Source organism: Callospermophilus lateralis, chromosome 8 (assembly GCF_048772815.1).
Source record: "Callospermophilus lateralis isolate mCalLat2 chromosome 8, mCalLat2.hap1, whole genome shotgun sequence".
NCBI classification, from domain to species: domain Eukaryota; kingdom Metazoa; phylum Chordata; class Mammalia; order Rodentia; family Sciuridae; genus Callospermophilus; species Callospermophilus lateralis.
The window spans coordinates 73,475,677-73,498,330 of NC_135312.1; positions in this window are offsets into that span (position 1 = coordinate 73,475,677).

The window sequence follows — 22,654 nt, forward strand, 5'->3', positions numbered from 1 at the left end:
AATCCTAGCTCCCTAACCTTAAATTAACCCTAAGTGGAGACCTAGCCTTAACTCTAACCCTAAAACTAGCCTAATTGTAACTCTAGTTCTTAAATGAGTTTTTGTCATAACCCTAGCCCCAACACTAAGAAAAATCCTACCCCTAAATGTAACCCTAACCCCAGATTTAACCTTAATCTTAATCTTAACCCTAGCCCTAACCCTAACCCTTTCCCTTACCCTAATCCAAACCCTAAAACAAATGCTAACCCTATTTCTAAGTCTTACCATATTACTAATCCTCATCCTAGTCCTCATTCTAGCTCTAATCCTAACCCTGATTCTTATTATGACCCTAATAGTAACCCTAGGTCTAAACCTAACCCTAAACCTAAACCAAACCCTAACAGTCCTACTGGTAAATCTATACCTATACAAAACCCTAACACTAGACCTAGACCCAAAGCTAATCCTAAATATAGCTAGAACTCTAGCCGTAGACCTAAACAAAAACCTAGCTCTAGCCCTAAAAAGTAACCCTTAACCAAAACCATAACCTAATTTCTAAACATAACCCTATCACTACCCTATCCCTAGACCTAAAACTTACCCTACCACTAGACAAAATGAGTGAGAGAGGAATTTTAGTACATACTTATTTTCCTGTTGTCTCCTAAATTGCTCTTGGATAAAGTTGTTTTTGCATGCTTCAGCTTTGGAAAACTTTCACAATGAAGAACTCAGAAAGCATCAACAGAGAATTCATTGACTATGTGAAATTTCAAGCAGCTAGCCCCTACACTGTTTGATTTCAAGCTCCATTTCCATTTACGCATAGAGGTAAAAATGAAGCGAACCGTTAAAATACACACTGTTCCTAACAGTGAACAATTAAATAGAGAAGGTCCAAACCTGGGGTCCATAAGAAGGGAAAGAAAATGATGAATATTGCCCAGCAACAAATTAATTTGATCAAATGTAACTGTAACTCTAATGCTAGATATGACTCTCTCCCTACCACTAACCATAAACTTTTTAGAGAACCTATGATCATAGAAGTCCCAAAATTTGGGTTTATATTGGGGCTAGCTAACAGATGAATTCTGCACAGAATCAAATAAATATGACCAAATAATTAGGGGAGGTATTTCAGTATATTTATATTTTTCTCTTTTCTCCTAAAGTATTGTCAGATAAACTTGCCTTGTATGCTTCAGTTTAGGGCTACATTTACAAGGAACCAACCAGAGAGTACCCACAAAGAACTGATTGAGTGTGTAAAGTTTCAAGCAGCTAGAAGCCACCCTGTTTTATTTCTAACTCCAATTTTAGTTTCCTATATAAGTCAAAATAAAATGAGATCTTTAAATAGAAACTGTTCCTGACAGTGAAACATTGAAATGAGAAGGCCCCAAACTGCCAAACATAGTAAGGCTATTAAACATTAATCCTTCAATGTATCAAAGAAATTTGAACAAAACTAACTCTAATCCTAACACTAGCTGTAACCATAGCTCTAACCCTAACCCTAAACCTAAACCTAAATCTAACCCTAAACTTTATAGAAAACATTAGATCATAGAATTCCCAAACTTGTGGGAACAACCATTTAGGGCAAGCTAAAGGATGAATTCTGCCCAGTATCAAAAAAACAATCAGACCAAATGATTGGGGGAGGTAGTTCAGTACATGCATATTTCCCTGTTTTCTCTTAAAGTGCTCTTGGATAATGTTATTTTGCATGTCTCAGCTTTGGAAAACATTCAATTGAAAGAAACCATAGAGTGCCGAGAGAGAACAGAATGAGTGTGTGAAATTTCAAGCAGCTAGAACCAACCCTGTTTGATTTCCATCTCTACTTTCATTTACCCAATAGGACAATATAAAGTATACATTTAAAATAAATACTGTTCCTGACTACAACCATTGAACTTAGAAGGTCCAAACCAGGTTAAAATAGAAAGGCCAGGTAAAAGAGGAATTATGCACAGTATTAAAGAATTTTGAACAAAACTAACTCTAAACCTAACATTAATTCTAACACTAGCCCTAACCATAATCCTAAAACCAAGCCTATTCTGTTTATAGAGCTTGATCATACAAATCCCAAACTTAGGGAGTCCAGTTCAGCAAGCTAACAGAAGAATCCTGAGCAGTATCAAAGTAATCTGACTAAATAATTGGAGAAAATATTTCAGTACATGCATATTTCCCTGTTTTCTTCTGAAGTGCTTTTGGACAAACTGTTTTTTTTTTTTTCATGCTTCAGCTAAAGATACTTGCGCAAGGAACAAGGCAGAGCTTGCCCACAGAGAAGTGATTGAGTGTGTGAAGTTTCATTCAGCTAGCATCAACACTGTAAGATTTCTAGCTCCATTTTCATTCACACCTATAGGCCATACTGAAGTGAAACCTAAAAATTTCAACTGTTCCTGACAGTGAACCATTGATTCTTGAAGGCCCAAACTTTGGGAGCCTACTAAAGCTAGGTCAACAATGAATCATGAACACTATCAAAGTAATCTGACCAAAAAAATTCAAAGCTCTTTCACTACATGTGTATTCAGCTTGCTCCTAATGCACACAGAGATAAAGTTGTTTCTTTCTACTTCAGCTTAGGGCTTTTTCCACAGGAAACAAACCAGAGAATGCTCACTGCGAACAGATTTAGTGTGTGAACTTTGAAGAAGCTAGCACAAACCCTGTTTAATTTCCAGCTTCATTTACATTCACCCCTATAGGAGAAAAAGAAGGAAAACATGAAAATTGAAACTGTTAATGAGAGTGAACCCTTTTACATAGGAGGCCCCAATATTTGGAGTACAGTAAAAATAGAAAAAAGGTGAATCCTGCCCAATATCATAGAAATTAAAAAACAAAAAACAAAAAACTAACTCTAATCTAAACAATAGGTCTAACCCTAGTCCTAACACTAACTCTAAACCTAACCCTAATCTGTTTAGAGAACCTTGATCAAAAAAGTTTCAAAATTGTAGACCCTAGTGGGGCAAGCTTAGAGATGAATCATGAACAGTTTCAAAGAAATCTGACAAAATAATTAGGAGAGATATTTTAGTACATGCATATTTTTCTGTTTTCTCCTTAAGTACTCACAGATAAATTTGTACTGCATGCTTCAGCTTAGGACTGATATCACAAGTAACAAACCAGAGAGGGTCAACAAAAAACTGATTGAGTCTGTGAAGTTTCAAGTACTTAGCACCAACCTTGTTTGATTTCCAGGTCCAATGTTCATTTACCCATGTAGATAAAAATGAAGTGGATCCATAGAATACAAATTGTTCCTTACATCAATGCATTGAACCGAGAAGGCCGAAACCTGGAGAACATGGTAAGGCTAGGTGAAAAACATAACCTGCCCAGTATCAAAGAAATTTGAACAAGACGAACACTAACTCTAACACTAGGTCTAACCCCAGCCCTAACTCTATAAGCCTAAACCTAATCTGTTTAGAAAACCTTTGATCATAGAAGATTCAAAGTTGTGGAGCCTAGTGGCGCAAACTAACAGATGAATTCTGTGCAGTATCAAATAAATCTAATCGAATGATTTGGGGAGGTAGTTCAGTACATGCACATTTTCCTGTTGTCTCCTAAAATGCTCTCACAAAGAATTGTTTTTACATGCTTCATCTTTGGGATAATTTCACAAGAAAAAAAAAGACAGAGAGTTCCCACAGAGAACTTATTGAGTTTGTGAAGTTTCAAGCAGCTAACAAAAACCCTGTTTGATTTCCATTTCTATTTCTATTCACCCATATAGGTAAAAATGAATTGAAATCTTAAAATAAAAACTGAAATCCTAACAGCAAAATAAGTGATCCCAGAAAACAAAACTCTTGGGATAATAGTAAGTTTGGCAAAAGATAAAACCTGACCAATATCAAAGAAATTTGAACAAAACTAAATGTAATCCTAACACTAGCTCTTAAGCTATCCTGAAACCCTAAGCCTACCACTAACCCTAACATGTTTAGAGAAGCTTGGATCATAGAAGTCTCAAACCAAAGGAGACTAGTGGGGAAAGCTAACAGATGAATCCTGCACACTATAAATGAAATTTGAGCAAATAATTGGCGGAAGTGTTTAAGTGCATGCATACTTCCTTTATTTCTCCTAAAAATCAAGGAAATCTAGGTTAAAGTTGCTTTGCATGGTTCAGCTGAGGGCAACATTCACAAGGAACAAACCAGGGAGTTTCCACAGAGAACTGATTGAGTGCCTGAAGCTTAAAACAGCTAGCAGAAACCTTGTTAAATTTTGAGCTCCATTTCTCTTCAACCAAATAGATCAATTGAAGTGAAAAACTTAAAATACAAAGTGTTCCTGACAGTGAACCATTGATTTGATAAGGCCTAAACCAGGGAAAATTGTAATGATAGGTTAAAGATGTATCCTGCCCAGTATCACAGATACGTGAAGAAAACTGACTCTAACCCTAACCCTAACCCTAACGGTAATCTGTTTAGAAAATCTTTTGTCATAGAAATCCAAAACTAAGGGATCCTATTGCGGGAAGCTAAGAGATGAATGTTGTGAAGGATCGATGAAATCTGATGAAATATTTTGGGTAGGTAGTTCAGTACATGTATATTTCCCTGTTGTCTCCTATAGTGCTCTCAAATAGAGTTGTTCTTGTATTTGTCAGGTTTGGGAAACTTTCACTAGGAAGAAACAGAGAGTGCCCACACAGCAGTAATTGAGTGTGTGCAGTTTCAAGCAGTGATCACCAACACAGTTTGATTTCGAGCTCCTTTTCCATTTATCCGTTTAGGTGAAAATGAAAGAAACCTTAAAATACAAACTGCTTCCAAAAGCGAATCATTGAAGTGAGAAGCCCCAACCTGGGGAAAATAGGAATGCTATGTTAAAGGGGAATTCTGCCCTGTATCAAATAAATTTGAACAAAACTATATGTAACATAACACTAGCTGTAACTCTGGCCTTTTACCTAATACTAAACCTAATGTAATCTCTTTAGAGAACCTTTGATCATAGTAGTCCTCTAAAATGGAGCCTAGTGGGGCTAGATAACAGATGAATCCAGCACAGCATCAAAGAAATCAGACCAAATAATTTTGGGGAGTGACTATTTCTGTACACGCATATTTCCCTGTTTTCTCCTAATGTGCTGTTGGATAAATTATTTTTTCATAGTTCAGTTTAAGGTACTATCACAAAGAATGAACCAGGGAGTTCCCACAGAGAACTGATTGAGTGTGTGAAGTTTCAAGCAGCTAGTACTAATCCTGATTGATTTCCAGCTCTATTTTCATTCACAACTATATGCCTAAATAAAGTGTGTCCTAAAAATTCAAACTGTTTCTGACAGTGAACCAGTAAATCTTCAAGGCCCAAATTTTGGGATCCTACTAAGGCTAGAAAAAGAATAAATTCTGTATAATATCTAAATAATCCAAGCAAAAATAAATTGAAGCCTTCTCCTAAAGTGTTCAGAGATGAAGCTGTTTTTTTCTACTTCAGCTGTGGGCTACTTCTACAAGAAAGAAATGGGAGAATGCACACTGGGAACTAATTGAGTGTGTGAAGTTTCAAGAAGCTATCACAAACCCTGTTAAAGTTGAGTTCCATTTCCATTCTCTCGTATATGGCATAATGAAATGAAAAATGAAAATTGAACTGCTCCTGAGAGCAAACCATTTTACCTAGGAGGACCAAACATTGTCTGTATACTAAGAATAAGAAAAAGATGAATCTTGCCCAGTATCAAAAATGTTGAAAAAACACTAATTATAAACCTAACACTAGCTCTAACCCTTGACCTATCTCTAACCATTACCCTAACCCTAACTAGTAAGAGAAGCTTTAGTCATAAAAATTTTAAATTTGGGGAAACTAGTGAGGCATGTTTGCAGATGAATCCTGCACAATATCGAATAAATCTTACCAAATAATTGAGGGACATATTTCAGACATAAATATTGCCCTATTTTCTCCTAAAGTACTCTTGGATATTTTGCTTTGCAAGATTCGTCTTATGGCTATGTTCACAAGGAAGAAACCAGAGAGTGCCCACAGAAAACTTTTAGAGTATGTGAAGTTTCCACCAGCTAGCACCAAACCTCTTATTTCCAGCTCCATTTGCATTTATGCATATAGGTCAAAATGAAGTGAAACATTAAAAAGAAACTGTTCTGACAGCAATACATTGAACTGAGAAGTCCAAAACTGTGGCATATAGTAATGCAAGGTAAAAGATGAATCCTTCCCTGTATCAAAGAAATTTGAACAAAAAATTCTTCTAACCCTAACCTAGGTCCAAAGTTAGCCCTAACCCAAATCCTAAACCCAACACTAACCTGTTTAGAAAGTCAGTGATTCTAGATGTCCCAAACGTTGTGAGCCTACTGGGGAAAGCTAATAGATGAATCCTGTGCATCATCTAAGAAACCTGACCAATAATTGTGGGAGGTATATGCCTATTTCCCTGTTTTCCCCTAAAGTGCTCTCAGATAAATTTGCTTTGCATGCTTCAGCTTAGGGTTCCATTCACAAGGAACAAAGCAGAGAATTCCCACAGAGCACTGATTGAGTGTGTGAAGTTTCAAAAAGCTAGCACAAATCCTGTTTGATTTCCATCTCCATTTCCATTTACCCATATAGGTCAAAATGAAGTGTAACTTTAAAATACAAACTGTTCTTTACAGTGAACCATTGAATCAAGGCGCAAATCTGGGGAAAATAGTAAGGCCATGTAAAAGATTAAACTTGCCCGTATCAAAGAAATTTGAACAAAACTATTACTAAACCTAACACTAGCTCTAAACCTAGCCCTAACCCTAACTCTAAATCTAACCTAACCTGTTTAGACAACCTTTGTCATAGAAGTCCCAAATATAGGGCAACTAGTAGGGCAAGCTAACAGACAAATCTTGAACTGTATCTAAAATATCAAACAAAGTAATTGGGGGAGGTATATTTGAACATGCATATTGCCCTGTTTTCTTCTAAAGTGCTGTGTAATAAAGATTTTTTTAGAATGATTCAGCTTTGGGAAAATTTTCACAAGGAAGAAACCAGAGAGTGCCCACAGAGAACTGAATGAGTGTGTGAAATTTCAAGCAGCTAGCACTAACACTGTTTGATTTCCAGCTCCTTTTCCATTTACCCAATAGGCAATATGAAGTGAAACTTTTAATTACAAACTATGCTAATGAAGAGAAAAAGAGAGAGAACTCAAATTACTAGCATACGGGATGATAAAGACAATATCACAACAGACAATTCAGAAATACAGAAGATAATCAGAAATTATTTTGAATCCTTATACTCCAATAAAATAGAAGATAGTGAAGGCACCAATAAATTTCTTAAGTCATATGATCTGCCCAGATTGAGTCAGGAGGATATAGACAACCTTAACAGACCAATATCAATTGAGGAAATAGAAGAAACCTTCAAAAGACTACCAACTAAGAAAAGCCCAGGACCGGATGGGTATACAGCAGAGTTTTACAAAACCTTTAAAGAGGAAATAATACCAATACATTTCAAGTTATTTCAGGAAATAGAAAAAGAGGGAGAACTTCCAAATTCATTCTACGAGTCCAACATCACCCTGATTTCTAAACCAGACAAAAACACTCCAAAGAAAGAAAACTACAGACCAATATCTCTAATGAACCTAGATGAAAAAATCCTCAATAAACTTCTGGCGAACCGGATACAAAAACATATCAAAAAAATTGTGCACCCCGATCAGGTAAGATTCATCCCTGGGATGCAAGGCTGCTTCAATATACGGAAATCAATATATGTTATTCACCACATCAATAGACTTAAAAATAAGAACCATATGATCATCTCAATAGATGCAGAAAAAGCATTTGACAAAGTACAGCATCCCTTTATGTTCAAAACTCTAGAAAAACTAGGGATAACAGGAACCTACCTCAATATTGTAAAAGCAATCTCTGCTAAAACTCAGGCTAGCATCATTCTGAATGGAGAAAAATTGAAGGCATTCCCTCTAAAATCTGGAAAAAGACAGGGATGCCCTCTCTCACCACTTCTGTTCAACATAGTTCTCGAAACACTGGCCAGAGCAATTAGACAGATGAAAGAAATTAAAGGCATAAAAATAAGAAAAGAAGAACTCAAATTATCACTATTTGCAGATGACATGTTTCTATACCTAGCAGACCGAAAAGGGTCTACAAAGAAATTATTAGAGCTAACAAATGAATTCAACAATGTGGCAGGATATAAAATCAACATGCATAAATCAAAAGCATTCCTGTATATCAGCGACAAATCCTCTGAAATGGAAATAGGGACAACCACTCCATTCACAATATCCTCAAAAATAAATAAATAAATAAATAAAAAATAAAATAAAATACTTGGGAATCAACCTAACAAAAGAGGTGAAAGACTGATACAATGAAAACTACAGAACCCTAATGAAAGAAATAGAAGAAGATCTTAGAAGATGGAAAAATATACTCTATTCATGGATAGACAGAACTAACATCATCAAAATGGTGATATTACCATAAGTTCTCTATAGATTTAATGCAATGCCAATCAAAATCTCAACTCTATTTCTTGTAGAAATAGAGAAAGCAATCATGAAATTCATATGGAAAAATAAAAGACCCATAATAGCAAAAACAATGCTAAGCAGGAAGTTTGAATTAGGCGGTATAGTGATACCAGACTTCAAACTGTACTACAGAGCAATAGTAACAAAAACAGCATGGTACTGGTACCAGAAAAGGCGGGTGGACCAATGGTACAGAATAGAGGACACAGAAACAATTCCACAAAACTTCAACTATCTTATATTTGATAAAGTGTCTAAAAGCATGCAATGAAGGAAGGTTTGCATCTTCAACAAATGGTGCTGGGAAAACTGGAAATCCATATGCAACAAAATGAAACTGAATCCCCTTTTCTCGCCATGCACAAAAGTTAACACAAAATGGATCAAGAAGCTTGATATCAAATCAGAGACATGGCATCTGATAGAAGAAAATGTTGGCTACGATCTACATACTGTGGGGTCGGGCTTTAAATTCCTCAATAGGACACCCATAGCACAAGAGTTAATAACTACAATCAACAAATGGGACTTACTCAAACTAAAAAGTTTTTTCTCAGCAAAAGAAACAATAAGAGAGGTAAATAGGGAGCCTACATCCTGGGAACAAATCTTTACTCCTCACACTTCAGTCAGATCCCTAATACTCAGAGTATAGAAAGAACTCAAAAAATTACACATTAAGATAACAAATAACCCAATCAACAAATGGGCCAAGTACCTGAACAGACACTTCTCAGAGGAGGACATATAATCAATCAACAAGTGCATGAAAAAATGCTCAGCATCTCTAGCAGTCAGAGAAATGCAAATCAAAACCTCCCTAAGATACCATCTCACTCCAGTAAGATTGACAGCCGTTAGGAAGTCAAACAACAACAAGTGCTGGTAAGGATGTGGGGGAAAGGATACACTTGTACATTGCTGGTGTGACTGCAAATTGGTGCGGCCAATTAGGAAAGCAGTATGGAGATTTCTTGGAAAGCTGGGAATGGAACAACCATTTGACCCAGCTATTCCTCTTCTCAGTCTATTCCCTAAAGACCTATTAAGAGCATACTACAGGGACACTGCTACATCGATGTTCAAAGCAGCACAATTCACAATAGCAAGACTGTGAAACCGACCTAGATGCCCTTAAATAGATGAATGGATAAAAAAAAAATGTGGCATTTATACACAATGGAGTATTACTCTGCATTAAAAAATGACAAAATCATAGAATTTGCATGGAAATGGATGGCATTAGAGCAGATTATGTTAAGTGAAGCTAGCCAATCCCTTAAAAACAAATGTCAAATGTCTTCTTTGATATAAGGGGAGTAACTAAGAACAGAGTAGGGACGAAGAGCATGAGAAGAAGATTAACATTAAACAGAGATGAGAGGTGGGAGGGAAAGGGAGAGAGAAGGGAAATTGCATGGGAATGGAAGAAGACCCTCAGTGGTATACAAAATTACATACAAGAGGAAGTGAGGGGAAAGGGAAAGAAAATACAAGGGAGAGAAATGAATTACAGTAAATGGGGCAGAGAGAGAAGAGGGGAGAAGAGTCGGGGAGGGGGGATAGTAGAGGATAGGAAAGGCAGCATAATACAACAGACACTAGTATGGCAATATGTAAATCAATGGATGTGTAACCGATGTGATTCTGCAATCTATATACGGGGTAAAAATGGGAGTTCATAACCCACTTGAATCAAATTGTGAAATATGATATATCAAGAACTATGTAATGTTTTGAACAACCAACAATAAAAATTAAAAAAAAAAAACATACAAACTATTCTTGACAACAAACCATTGAACAGAGAAGGCCCAAATTCAGGGAAAATAGGAAGGTCAAGGAAAAAAGAATTTAGCGAGTATCAAAAAATTTTGAAAAAAAAATAATTCTACCTATAGCATTCTCTCTAAGCCTAGTACTAACACTAAACCTATCCTGTTTAGAGAGCCTTTGGTCATATAAATCCCAAACTTGGGGAGCCTAGTGGGTCAAAGTGACAGATGATTACAGTGCAGGATCCAAACCTGGGGAAAATAGTAAGGCTAGATAAAAGATGAACCCTGCCCAGTATCAAAGAAATTTAAATAAAACCAACTCTTAACCTAACACTAGGTCTAAACCTAGCCGTAACACTAACTGTAACCTTAACCCAAACCTGTTTGGATAACATTTGATTATTTAATTCCCAAAGTTGTGAAGCCTAGTGGGGTAAACTAAGAGATGAATCATGCACAGTATCAAAAAAAATCTAACCAAATAATTGTGGGAGGTAGTTCATGACATTCTTATTTCCCTGTTGTCTCCTAAAGTGCTCTTGAATAATTTTTTTTTTTGCATGCTTCTCCTTTGGCCTATATTCAATAGAATGAAAGCAGAGAGTGCCTCCAGGAACTAATTTAGTGTGTCATGCATCAAGAAGCTAGTACCTACCTTGTGTGATTTCCAGCTTTATTGTCATTCACACCTATAGGCCATAATGAAGTGACACCTGAAAATTCAAACTGTTCCTGACAGTGAACCATTGAACTTAAAGGCCCCAAATTGGGGATCCTACTAAGGCTAGGAAAAGCAAGAATCCTGTACAATATCAAAGAAATTTGACCAAACAATATTAAAGCTTACTCCTAAAGCATTCACAGATAAAGCTATTTTTTTAATTTAAGCATAGGGCTACTTCCACAAGAAACAAACCAGAGAATGCACATTGAGAACTGATTGAGTGTAAGAAGTTTCAAGGAAACTTTCAAATCAACATTGTTTGATTTCAAGCTCTATTTCCATTTACCCATATAGGTCAACATGAAGTGAAACCTTAAAATACAAAGAAATTTGAACAAAAATAACTCTAACTCAAACATTAGCTCTAAACCTAACCCTAACCCTAACTATAACCCTAACCCTTACCTGTATAGAGAACCATTGATCCTAGAATTCTCAAACTTGGGATCCTAGTGGGGCAAGCTAAAAGAAATCTGATCGAATCTTTGGTAGACTTATTTCAGTAAATATATATTTTTCTGTATTCTCTTTAAGGGATCTTGCATACAGTTGCTTTTGCATGTTTCATCTTTGGCCTACCTTCAAAAGAAAGAAACCAGATAGTGCCCACCAAGAACTTATTGTGTGAAGTCTCAAGCACCTCCTACAAACCCTGTTGTTTTCCAGCTCAAATTTTATTTAAATCAATATGCCCCATAATGAAGGAAAACGTTAAAATAACAACTGTTCAAGACAGCAAACTATGGAACCCAGAAGGCCCAAACATTGCTATGTAAAAGATAAATCCTGCCTAGTATCATAGAAATTTGAAGAAAACTAGGGCTGGGTGGGCACGTGGTTGCTCTCAGCACAGATCACGAAGATGAAAGTCTTGGTTGTGCTTGAGCTCTCAGTACAGACGGAAGCTCTGGACACAGCACAAGGTCACCCCAGAACCACCAACCTCACCAAACATCCTACACAGTTAACAGATGAAATCAATCTTGGAAAACATTAATCACCATCTATTGGTGGGCATGGCTACCAGCTCAGATCTGAGGCTTCTCAGGTTCCTGGTTTTCAAGTCCCCACACTCAGCTGTGACAACTCAAGATTTTTTTCACAAGCTTTTTGTGGCCACAGCTATCAATGCAGGACAGCAACTTTACAGGCACCTGGTTTCCAACTCAGAGACCAGAGTAGGGAGGCTCCAGGTAGAAGCTCAAGCACTCTCACCCTGGCTACCTCCACCACGGTGTGCAGAGAGACTCAAGATATGAATAGACAACTCCCATTACTGGAAGAAAAGGAAGCAGAGTTCCTAGAGACATTTCTATTCTCGCTCTTCTCATACATTCTCCTCTACCCTTCGCCCTCTGGCCCTCACAAACTCAACATATGTGAAACCAAGAACTTAGGGCTAGGGTTATGTATAGGATAATGGCTTTTGTTTGGGTTAGGGTTAGATTCAAATTTAGGGTTAAAACTAGTTTTAGGATTCACATTAAGGCTAGGTTTTGGTTTAGGTAGGGTTAGGGTTAAGGCTACGGGTAATGTACAAAGTAGGGTTATGATTAGCACTAGTTATAGGATTAGGGTTAGGGCTAGGTCTATGTTAGGGATAGGTTTGTGGTTACAATGATGATTAGAGTGAGGGTGAGTGTTAGGGTCAGAGTCAGAGTCTAGATTAGTTTTCAGATTAGGGCTAGGACTAGAATTAGAGATAGGGTTAGGGCTAGGTGTAGGGTTAGACTTTGGTTTAGGTTAAGGGTTAGGGTTAGGGCTATGACTTGGTTTTGTTTTAGGTCTAGGGTAGGGTTAGGGCTAGTTTTAGGATTAGTGTTAGGGTTAGGGCTACTGTTAGTGTAAGGTTTAGGGTAAGATTTAGAGTTAGGTTTGGATCTAGTGTTTAAGCTAGGGCTAAGGATAGGGCTAGGGTTAGGGATAAGTTAAGGATGATGGTAATGGATATGTTCAGAACTAGTTGTAGGGTTTAGGCGAGATTTAGATTTAGTCTTAGGGCAAGGGTTAGGGTTAGGGATAGGGACAGGGCTAAATTCGGGCTGGGATTAGGGCTAGGATTAGTTTTAAGATAAGGCCTAGGGTTAGGGCTAGGGTTGGTTTTAAGATTACGGTTAAGTTTTGGGTAAGGGATGGCATTATAGCTAGGTTTACTGCTACGGTGGGGGTTAAAATTATGGTTCGGGTGAGGGTTAGGTTTATGATTAAGGCGAGGTTTGTGGCAAATATGAGCTAAGGTTTGTGTTAGGCTTAGGACTAGGATTAGAGCTAGGACTAATGTCAGATCTTGAGTTACTGTTAGGGATAGTTTTAGGGTTTGTTTATAGCTAGGTCTATTATAAGGGTTAGGTTTGTGGTTAGTGTCAGATTTAGAGCTAGAGGTATCATTAGGGTTAGAATTAGGGTTAGCGTTTTTGTTAGGTTAAGGTTTAGGGTCAGGGCTCGAATTAGTGTTATTGTTAAGGATATGGTAATGATAGTTTTAGGTTTAGGGTTCAACTTAAGTGTAGGTTAATGGATAGGTTTAGAGTTATTGATAGGATTATGGTTTAGCCTAGGGTTAGCATAAGTGTTAAGGTTATCATTAGAGTAATGGATAGGGTTGAGCTAGGGTTAGGGACAGGGTTATGCTTAGGGATTAAGTCTAGAATTAGGTTTAATCTTAGGGTTAGGGCTATAGTTATGGTTAAGGTTAGCTTTAGGTTTAAATCTAGGGTAGGGCTTGGATTATGGCTAGGTTTTGTGATAGGTTAGGGTTATGGCTAATGTAAGAACTAGTGTTATGATTAGAGCTAGTTTAATGGATAATGTTAGGGATGGGTATATTTTCACGGTTAGGGTGATGATTAGAGCTAGGGTTAATGTTAGAGTCAGGGTCAGTCTTCAGGTTAGTGTTATGGTTAGGATTAAAGCCAGAATTAAGACTAGGATAGGTCTAGAGGAGGGTTAGTGTTTGTCTTAGGCTTAGGGTTATTATTAGGGCTAAATCTAGGCTTATCTTTAGTCCACGGTTTGAGTTATAGCTAGATTTAAGATTAGGTTTAGGTCTAGGGCTAGTGTTAGGGTGAGGTTAAGGTATAAGGTTACTGGTAGTGCTAGTTTTAGGGTTCAGCTTAGGGTTAGGGTCAGGTTTAGACCTATAATTAGTGTTAGGGTAAGGACAAGGGTCAGGGTTAGGGTTAAGGTTTGGGTTATGGTTATTGCTAGAATGAGGGCTAGGGTTAGGACTAGTAATAGGTTTAGGGTTTCGATTATGTTAAGGATTATGGTTAGCATTAGTGTTAGGATTTGGCTTAGGGTAAGGGTTAGAATGAGAACTAGTGTTAAGGCTAGGGTTAGGGCTAGTGTTAGTTCAAGTGTTAGGGTTAAAGCTAGGTTTAGGGCTTGGATTAGGGCTAGTTTTTGTGTTAGGATTAGAGGTAGGGTTAGAGCAATGGCTAATTTAAGAACTAGGGTTGCAATTAGGGTTAATTTTTGGGTTATGGTTAGGGGTTAAACATCTAATGTTAGGATTAGATATAAGGTTAGGGTGCTATTTAAAGCCAGTGTTAGTGTTAGTTTAATAGGCAGGGTCAGGGTTAGTTTTAGGGTTAGGGTTAGTATTAGGACTGGAAATAGGTCCAGGATTCCTGTAAAGGTTCGGTTTCAGGTTATGGTGGTGTTTAGATCCAGGGTGAGTGTTAGGATATGCGTCAGAATCTGGGTTAGTAGTAAGGTTAAGGTTAGGACTCGAATTGGGGCTACGGTTAGGTCTACGTGTAGTACTAGGGTATGGTTTATGTTAAGGTTTAGTGTTAGGTCTATCGTTCGGTTTTGTTTTACTGCTGGGGTTAAGGTTAGGGCTACTTTTATAATTAGAGTTAGGGATAGGGCTAGTGTAAATGTTAGGCTTAGGCTTAGAGTTGGTGATCGATTTAGAGTTAGGGTTAGATCTAGGGTTAGGACTAGGAATAAAGATTAGGCAAGCGTTATGGTTAGGCTTATGGCTAGGGTTAGAGTTACGGTAAGGGATAGGGTTAGAACTAGGAATAAGGCTAGTGTCAGAGTAAGAGTTAGTCTTATGGCCAGGGTTAGGGTTAGGGTTAAATTAGGGCGAGAATTAGGGCTAGGTTTTGTCTTCAGCTTAGGCTTAACATTATGGTTTGGGTTAAGTTTAAGTTTAGGGTAAGGGATGCTGTTATATAGCTAGGTTTAGATGTAGGGTGAGGGATTTTGTTCGGGATAGGATTATAATTAGGGCTAGGTTTAGAGCTAGGATGAGGGCTAGGGTTTGTTGTAGGGTTAGGGCTAGGATTATTCTAGAGCTAATATCAGGTCTTGGGTTATGCTGAAAGATAGTTTTAGTGTTTGGTTTATGGCTACATGTAGTGTAAGGCTTAGGTTTTGGGTTAAGACGAGGTTTAGAGCAAGGGGTAATTTTAGGATAAGGGTCTGGTTTAGGGTTTGGGATAGGTTGTTTTAAAGTTAGGGCTCAAATTAGCATTAGGGTTAATGTTAGGGTAATGATAGGTTTATTTATCAGAATTAGGGATAGGGTTAGGTTTAGGTTGAGGGTTAGCATTAGGGTTAGGGTATGGTTATGGCAATGGATAGGGTTAGAGCTAGGGTTAGGGCTAGGGTGAGGGTTAGGTTTAGGTTTAGTTCTAAGGATAAGAATACAGTACACTTAGGGTTAGGTTTAGGATTAGATAATCATTATGGGTAGGGTTTGTGTTAGGGTAATGGATAAATTTTGATGTAGATTTAGGATTATGTTTAGGGTTAGATTGAGATTTAGGCTTAGGTCTAGGGCTATGGTTATGTTTAGGTTTATGGCAAAATTTACGGTTTGAACTAGGGTTAAGTCTATGGCGAGTGTGAGGTTTAGGTTAGGTCTAGGGTTAGTTTTCCGGTGAAGTTTAGGGTTAGGTTTAGGCCTATGTCTGTCAATACGGTTAGGGTTAGGTTTTGGCTAATTGGGTTTAGAGGTAGCTTTAGGACTAAGATTAAGGCTATGATTAGGACTAGGATTAGAGTTACATTTAGGGATAGGTGTAGGTTTAAGATTAGAGTAAGGGTTAGGCTTTCACCTAGGGTTAGGACTAAGGTGAGGGTTAGGTTATGGTTAGGGTTAGGGTTAGGGTTACAGTTATGCTAAGTTTAGGCCTAGGATAAGATCTCGGTTTTGTGTTAGTTTTAGGCCTAGTATTAGGGCTATGGCTAATGTAAGAGCTAGTGTTAGGTTTAGGGCTAGTTGTAGAGTTAGGGTTATGCCTAGGTCTAGTGTTAGGGTTAGGTAAGGGTTAGGGTTAGGGTAATGGATAGTGTTAGATTTAGGCTTCAGGTTAGGTTTAGAGTAATGGATAGGGTTAGGTTTAGGTCTACGGTTAGCATTAGGTTTATGGTTATATTTAGGGTAATGGATAGGGTTACAGCTAGTATTAGGTCTAGGTTTATTTTTAGGATTAGGGCTAGAGTAAGGGTTAGATTCAGGGTTAAGAGTAGGGTTAGGTTTAGAGTATGTGTTAGTGTTTGAGCTAGGGTTCGTTCTAAGGCTAGGATTAGGTGTAGTGTTAGGTCTAGGGTTAGGGTTAGTAATTGGGTTAGGACTAGGTTTATCATTAGGCTTAGTGAAATAAACAGCATTAGATGTCAGGTTAGGGTAAGGGTTAGGTTTAAGTTTAGGACTAGAGTTAGTGTTACATTTAGCGTAACTGTTAGTGTTTGAGCTACTGTTAGAAATACAGCAAGGGTTAAGTTTATGTCTAGGTCTAGGGTTACATTTACAGTTTTGGTTAGAGTAGTTTTAGGGTTAGGGCTAGGGTTATCATGAGGTTTTGGTTAGGGATAGGGTAAAGTGTTTGGTTAGAGCTAGGGTTAAAGCTAGGGTTAAGTTAGTGTTAGGTTTAGGGTTTACTTATGGTTCGGTTAAGGGTAAGGGTTGTGGATTGAGTAAGTGTTAGGGATAGGTTGAGGGTTCAGGTTAGAATCAGGGCTAGGGATAGAATTAGTGTTAGAGTTAGGGCTAGGGTTAGCATTAGGTTTAGGGTAATGTTTAGTGTAATGTACAGAGTTAGAGTTAAGGTTTGGGCTATGGTTAAGGTTAAGATGAGGGCTAGGAATAGGGTTACTGGTTAGGCTAGGGTTTGTTTAGGGTAAGGCTTAAGGTTTGAGCTAGCATTAGGGCTAAGACTAGGTCGAGGGTTAGAATAAGCGTTAGGTCTAGGGATAGGATTAAGGTAGGTTTAGCGTTAGGGTTAGGGTTCGGATAAGTGTTAGGGTAATGGATATGGTTAGAAATAGGTTTAGTTTTAGGATTAGGTTTAGATTTAGTTTTAGGGTTAAGGGAAAGGTATGATTAGGTTTTGATTTATGGTTTAGGTTAGGGTTTGAGCTTGGGTTAGGGCTATGGTGAGTGTTAGGCTTAGGGCTAAGGTTAGTTTTCTGGTTACAGTTAGGGTTAGGTTTAGGGTTATGACTAGGGTTATCAATAGGGTTAGGGTTAGGTTTAGGATAATGGGTAGGTTCACAGCTAGGTTAAGGTATAGGGTTAAGTTTATGGTTATGGCTAGGGTTAGGGTTAGTGTTAGGAATAGGTCTAAGTTTATATTTAGAAAAAGATTCGGCATTGAGTAAGGTTTAGGACTAAGGCTAGGATTAGGGTGAGGATTAAAACTAGGGTTAGGGTTAGGGTTACACTTAGGGCTAGGTTTAGGCCTAGGATTCACTCTAGGTTTTGTGTTAGGTTAAGCTGTATGGTTAGGGCTATGGGTAATGTAAGAGCTAGGATAATGATGAGAGCTAGTTGTAGGGTTAGGGTTATGGCTAGGTCTAATGTTAGATTTAGGTTTTCAGTTAGGGTCAGGTTTAGAGATAGCTTAGTTTTAAATTCAGGGTCAGTGTTCAGGTTAGAATTAGAGTTACGGTTAAAGACAGAATTGGGACTAGGTTTATATCTAGGGGTAGGGTTAGTCTTGTATTAAGTTAATGGTTATTGTTAGGGCTAGGGCTAGTTTTTTATTTAGGTCTAGGGCTAGAGTTAAAGCTAGATTTAGGGTGAGGTTTAGGTCTAGGTCTCGTTGTAGGGTCATTTTAGGTATAAGTTTATGGTAGGGCTAGTGTTAGGGTTCGGTCTATAGTTAGGGTAAGATTTAGACCTATGGTTAGTGTTATGGTCAGAATAAGGGTTAGGGTTAGGGTTGGGGTTTGGGATAGAATTAGAGCTAGAATGAGGGCTAGGGTTTGAAGTATTAGTAGGGTTTGTGTTTGGATTAGCCTAATGATTAGGGATAGATCTAGGATTATTATAAGTGTTAGGGTTTTGCTTAGGTTCAGGGATAGTTAGATCTAGTGTTAGATGTATAGTTAGGGTAGGGTTATTGTTAAAGCTGGGTTTAGTGCTCAGATTATGGCTAGTTTTTGTTTTAGCATTAGGGCTATGGATAGGGCAATGGGTAATGTGAGATTCAGGGTTACAGTTAGGGTTTGCTTTAGGGTTAGTGCTAGGGGTAGTTCTAGTGTTACATTTAGGTTTAAGCTTAGGAAAAATTTAGGACTAGGGTTATTTTTAGTATAGGATTCAGGGACAGGGTTAGTTCTAAGGTTATGTTTATGACTCAAATTAGGCCTAGGTTTACTGTTAGGGTTTGGTTTAAGGTTAAAATAGTGTTTTAGAGCTAGGGTGATTGTTAGGGTATAAGTGAGGATCAGGTTAGTTTTAAGGTTTTGGGTAGGACTTGAATTAGGGCTAGGATTAGTTCTTGATGTAGTTTAGGGTTTGGTTTTAGTTAAGGTATATGGTTAGGTCTATTGCTCAGTTTTGTTTTAGTCCCAGGGTTAGGGTTAGCACTAGTTTTATGATTAGTATTAGGTTAGGGCTATTGTTAGTGTAGGATTAGGCTTATGTTTAGGGTTACATTTAGAGTTAGGTTTAGATCTAGGTATAGGCTAGGACTAAGAATAGAGCAAGGTTTATGGTTAGGGTAAGAGTTATGGTAAGGGATAGGGTTAGATCTAGTGATAGGGCTAGTGTGAAAGTTAGAGTTTTCATAGGACTAGGATTAGGGTTAGGGTTTTCCATAGGATTAAATTAGGTGTAGGATTAGGGCTAGGGTTAGTGTTCAGTGTAGGCCTGGTGAAAGGGTTATGGTGAGGTTTATATTTAGGATAAGGTACGGTGTTATAGCTATGTTTAGAGGTAGGGTGAGGGTTAGCATAGGGTTAGGGCTAGGGTTAGGGTTACGGTTATGATTAAGGCTAGGTTTAGGGCTAAAATGAGGGCTGTGTTTGTTTTAGCTTTAGGGCTAGGATTATACCCTAAGGCCAATATCAGGTTTAGGATCATGGTTAAAGATAGTTTCAGGTTAGGTTATGGTACAAGTAGTGTAAGAGTTAGGTTTAGGGAAAGGGTCATGTTTAGAGGTAAGGGAATTATTAGGGTTAGGGTCAAGATTAGGATTTCCTTTACATTAGGTTTTAGGTATATGGCTCAAATTAACATTAGTGTTAGAGTTAGGGTAATGAGAGGGTTTGGTTTAGGGTTCATGTTAGGTTTAGGCTACTTGATAGATTTAGCATTAGTAATAGGGTTATGATAGGTTTACCATTAGGTTAAGGGTTATGTTTAGGGTCATGAATAGGCTACAGCTTAGTTTACAACTAGGATTATAGTTAGGAATAGGTCTTGAGTTATGGTTAGGTTTAGGTTTAAAACTAGGTTAGGTTTAGGATTATGTTTAGTGTAAGGGTTATGTTTGGAGATAGGTTAGGGCTAGGGCGAGGGTTAGGTTTAGGGTTAGGTCTAGTGATATGATTATGGTAGGATAAGTATTAGGATTAGGGTTAGGGCTAGGGTTATCATTAAGTTTAGGTTTAGAATTAGGGTAATGGATAGGGTTAGATATAGGGTGAGGGTTAGGTTTAGATTTTGTTTTATGGTTATGTTTAGGGCTATGGTTTTGTTTAGGTTTATGGTTAGGTTTATGGTTTGAGTTAGGTTTAGGGTTATACTGAGTGTTACATTTAGTGTTATGTTTAGGGTCAGTTTCTGGTTAGGGTTAGGTGTAGGGTACAGTTTGGGCTACGGATATCAAAAAGTTTTATTTTAGGGTTAGGATAATTGGTAGGTTTTGAGCTAGGTTTAGAGATAGGGTAAATTTTAGGATTAGGGCTAGGTTTAGATTTAGAGTTAAGGACAGGTCTTGGTTTATGTTTAGAGTAAGAATTTAGCTTTGATCTAGGTTTAGGACTAAGGCGAGGGCTAGGGTTAAGTTAGGGCAAGGGTTAGGGTTATTGTTACACTTAGGGCTTGATTTAGGCCTCAGATTAGCTCTATGTTTACTGTTAGGTTTAGACCTATGGTTAGGGCTATGGGTAATATAAGAGCTAGGGTTATGATTAGGGCTTGTTTTAGTGTTAGAGTTATGGCTGAATCTAGAATTAGTTTTAGTATGTGGTTAGGGTCATGTTTAGAGGTATATATAGTGTTAAAGGAATGGTAAGTATTAAGGATGGACTTAATGTTAGGGTTAAAGCCAGAATTAGGACTAGTTTTAGGGGTAGGTATAGTATTTGGGTTAGATTAAGGGTTATTGTTAGGGAGAGGGCTAAATTTTTGTTCAGGTCTAGACCTAGAGTCAATGCTAAATAAAAGATTAGGTTTAGATCTGAGGCAAATGGTAGGTTTAGGTTTAGGTATAAGTTTACCAGTGAGGCTAGTGCTAGGGTTTGGTTTAGGGTTGAGGATCATGTTTAGATTGAGGGGTTTTGTTATGGTCACAATAAAGGTCAGGGTTAGAATTAAGGTTTCAATACTGTTAGAGCTATAATGAGATCTAGGTTTAGGACTATTAACAAGGTTAGGATTTGGTTAGCCTAAGGATTAAGAATTGGTCTTGGGTTACCATTAAGATTAGGGTTTGCTTAGGGTAAAGAATAGGGTTAGAGCTAGGGTTAGGGCTTGGGTTAGGCTTAGATTTACAATTAAATCTAGGTATAGGGATCAGATTTTACCTAGTTTTTGTATTAAGGTTAAGGCTAGGATTAGGGAAATGGCTAGTATAAGAACTAGGGATACAATTAGTGTTAGTTTTAGGGTTATGATTAGGTGTATGTAAAGTGTTAGTGTTAGGTTTATAGTTAGGGTGATATTTACCTAGGGTTAGTGTTAGGATTTGAGTCAGGTCAGGGTTAGTTTTAGGGTTAGGGTTAGGACTCAAATTAGGTCTAGGTTTACTGTTAGGGTTTGTTTTAAGTTTACGGTTGTGTTTAGAGTTAGAGTGAATATTATGATATGGGTCAAGGTCAGGGTTATTTTTAAGGTTAGGATTAGGACTCGAATTAGTGCTAGGATTAGGTCTAGGTGAAGTGCTAGGATTTGGAATAAGTTAAGGTTAAGTGTTAGGCCTGTTGCTTGGTTTTGTTTTAGTGCTATGGTTAGGCTTAGGGCTAGTTTTACAATTGGCATTAGGTTTAGTGCTAGGGTTAGGGTTCGGTTTAGGATTAAGACTAGGTGTAAAGCTAGGATTTGGGCTACGGTTTGTGTTTGGTTTAGGGCAAGAATTAGGGATAGGGCTAATGTCAGGTCTAGGTTTAGAGTTAGGGATAGTTTAGGGTTAGGTTTATGGTTCGGTGAAATTCAAGTGTTAAGTTTAGGGAAAGGGTCAGGTTTAGACCTAAGGGTATTATTAGGGTCATGGATAGGCTTTAGGTTTGGGTTAGGTTAAGATTTAGGTTTCAAGCTCGAATTAGCATTAAGGTTAGAGTTAGGGTTAGGGTAATGGATATGTTTAAGTTTAGGTTTCAGGTTAGGTTTAGGGTAATGGATATGGTTAGGGTTTGCTATAGGTTAGGGTTAAACCTAGGGTTAGCATTAGGGTTAAGGTTATCATTAGGGTAATTTATAAAATTAGACCTAGAGTTAGGGCTAGTGTTATGCTTAGAATTAGGGCTAGAGTTAGGGTTAGGGTGAAGTTTCGGGTAGGAGTAGGTTTAGTGTACGGTTTATGGTTTGAGCTAGGGTTAACGATAGAGCTAAATTTTATTTAGGGTTTGTTCTAGGATTATAGTTATGGTAACTGTTAGGGTTAGTGTTAGTGTTAGGGTTAGGGTTTTCATTAGGTTTAGGGTAATTGATAGGGTTAGATTTCAGGTTAGATTTAGGTTTAGGTTTAGGGTTATGTTTAAGATTAGGTTTACAATAAGGGTTAGGGTTTGAGCTAAGTTTAAAGTTAGGGTTAGGGTTAGCTTTATGGTTAGTTCCATGTTTAAGTTTATGTTTAGGGTTAGCATAGGTTTAGGTTTAGGTCTAGCGCTATCATTAGGGTTAGTTTTAGGGTTAGTGTAATGGGTAGGGTTTGAGCTAGGGTTACAGTTAGGATTAGGGTTAGGGTTAGGCTTTGGGTTTGTGTTAGAATAGGTTAAGGTTAAGGTTTAAGGTTAGGACTCAAATTAGCATTAGGGTTAGGTTTAGAGTTATGGTAGTGGATAGGGTTTAGTTTAGGTTTCAGTGAAGGTTTAGGTTAATGTATGGGTAAGGTTAAGCAATAGGGTCAGGGTTAGAATTAGGGTCAGTGTTATGTTCAGTGTAATGGATAGTTTAGAGCTAGG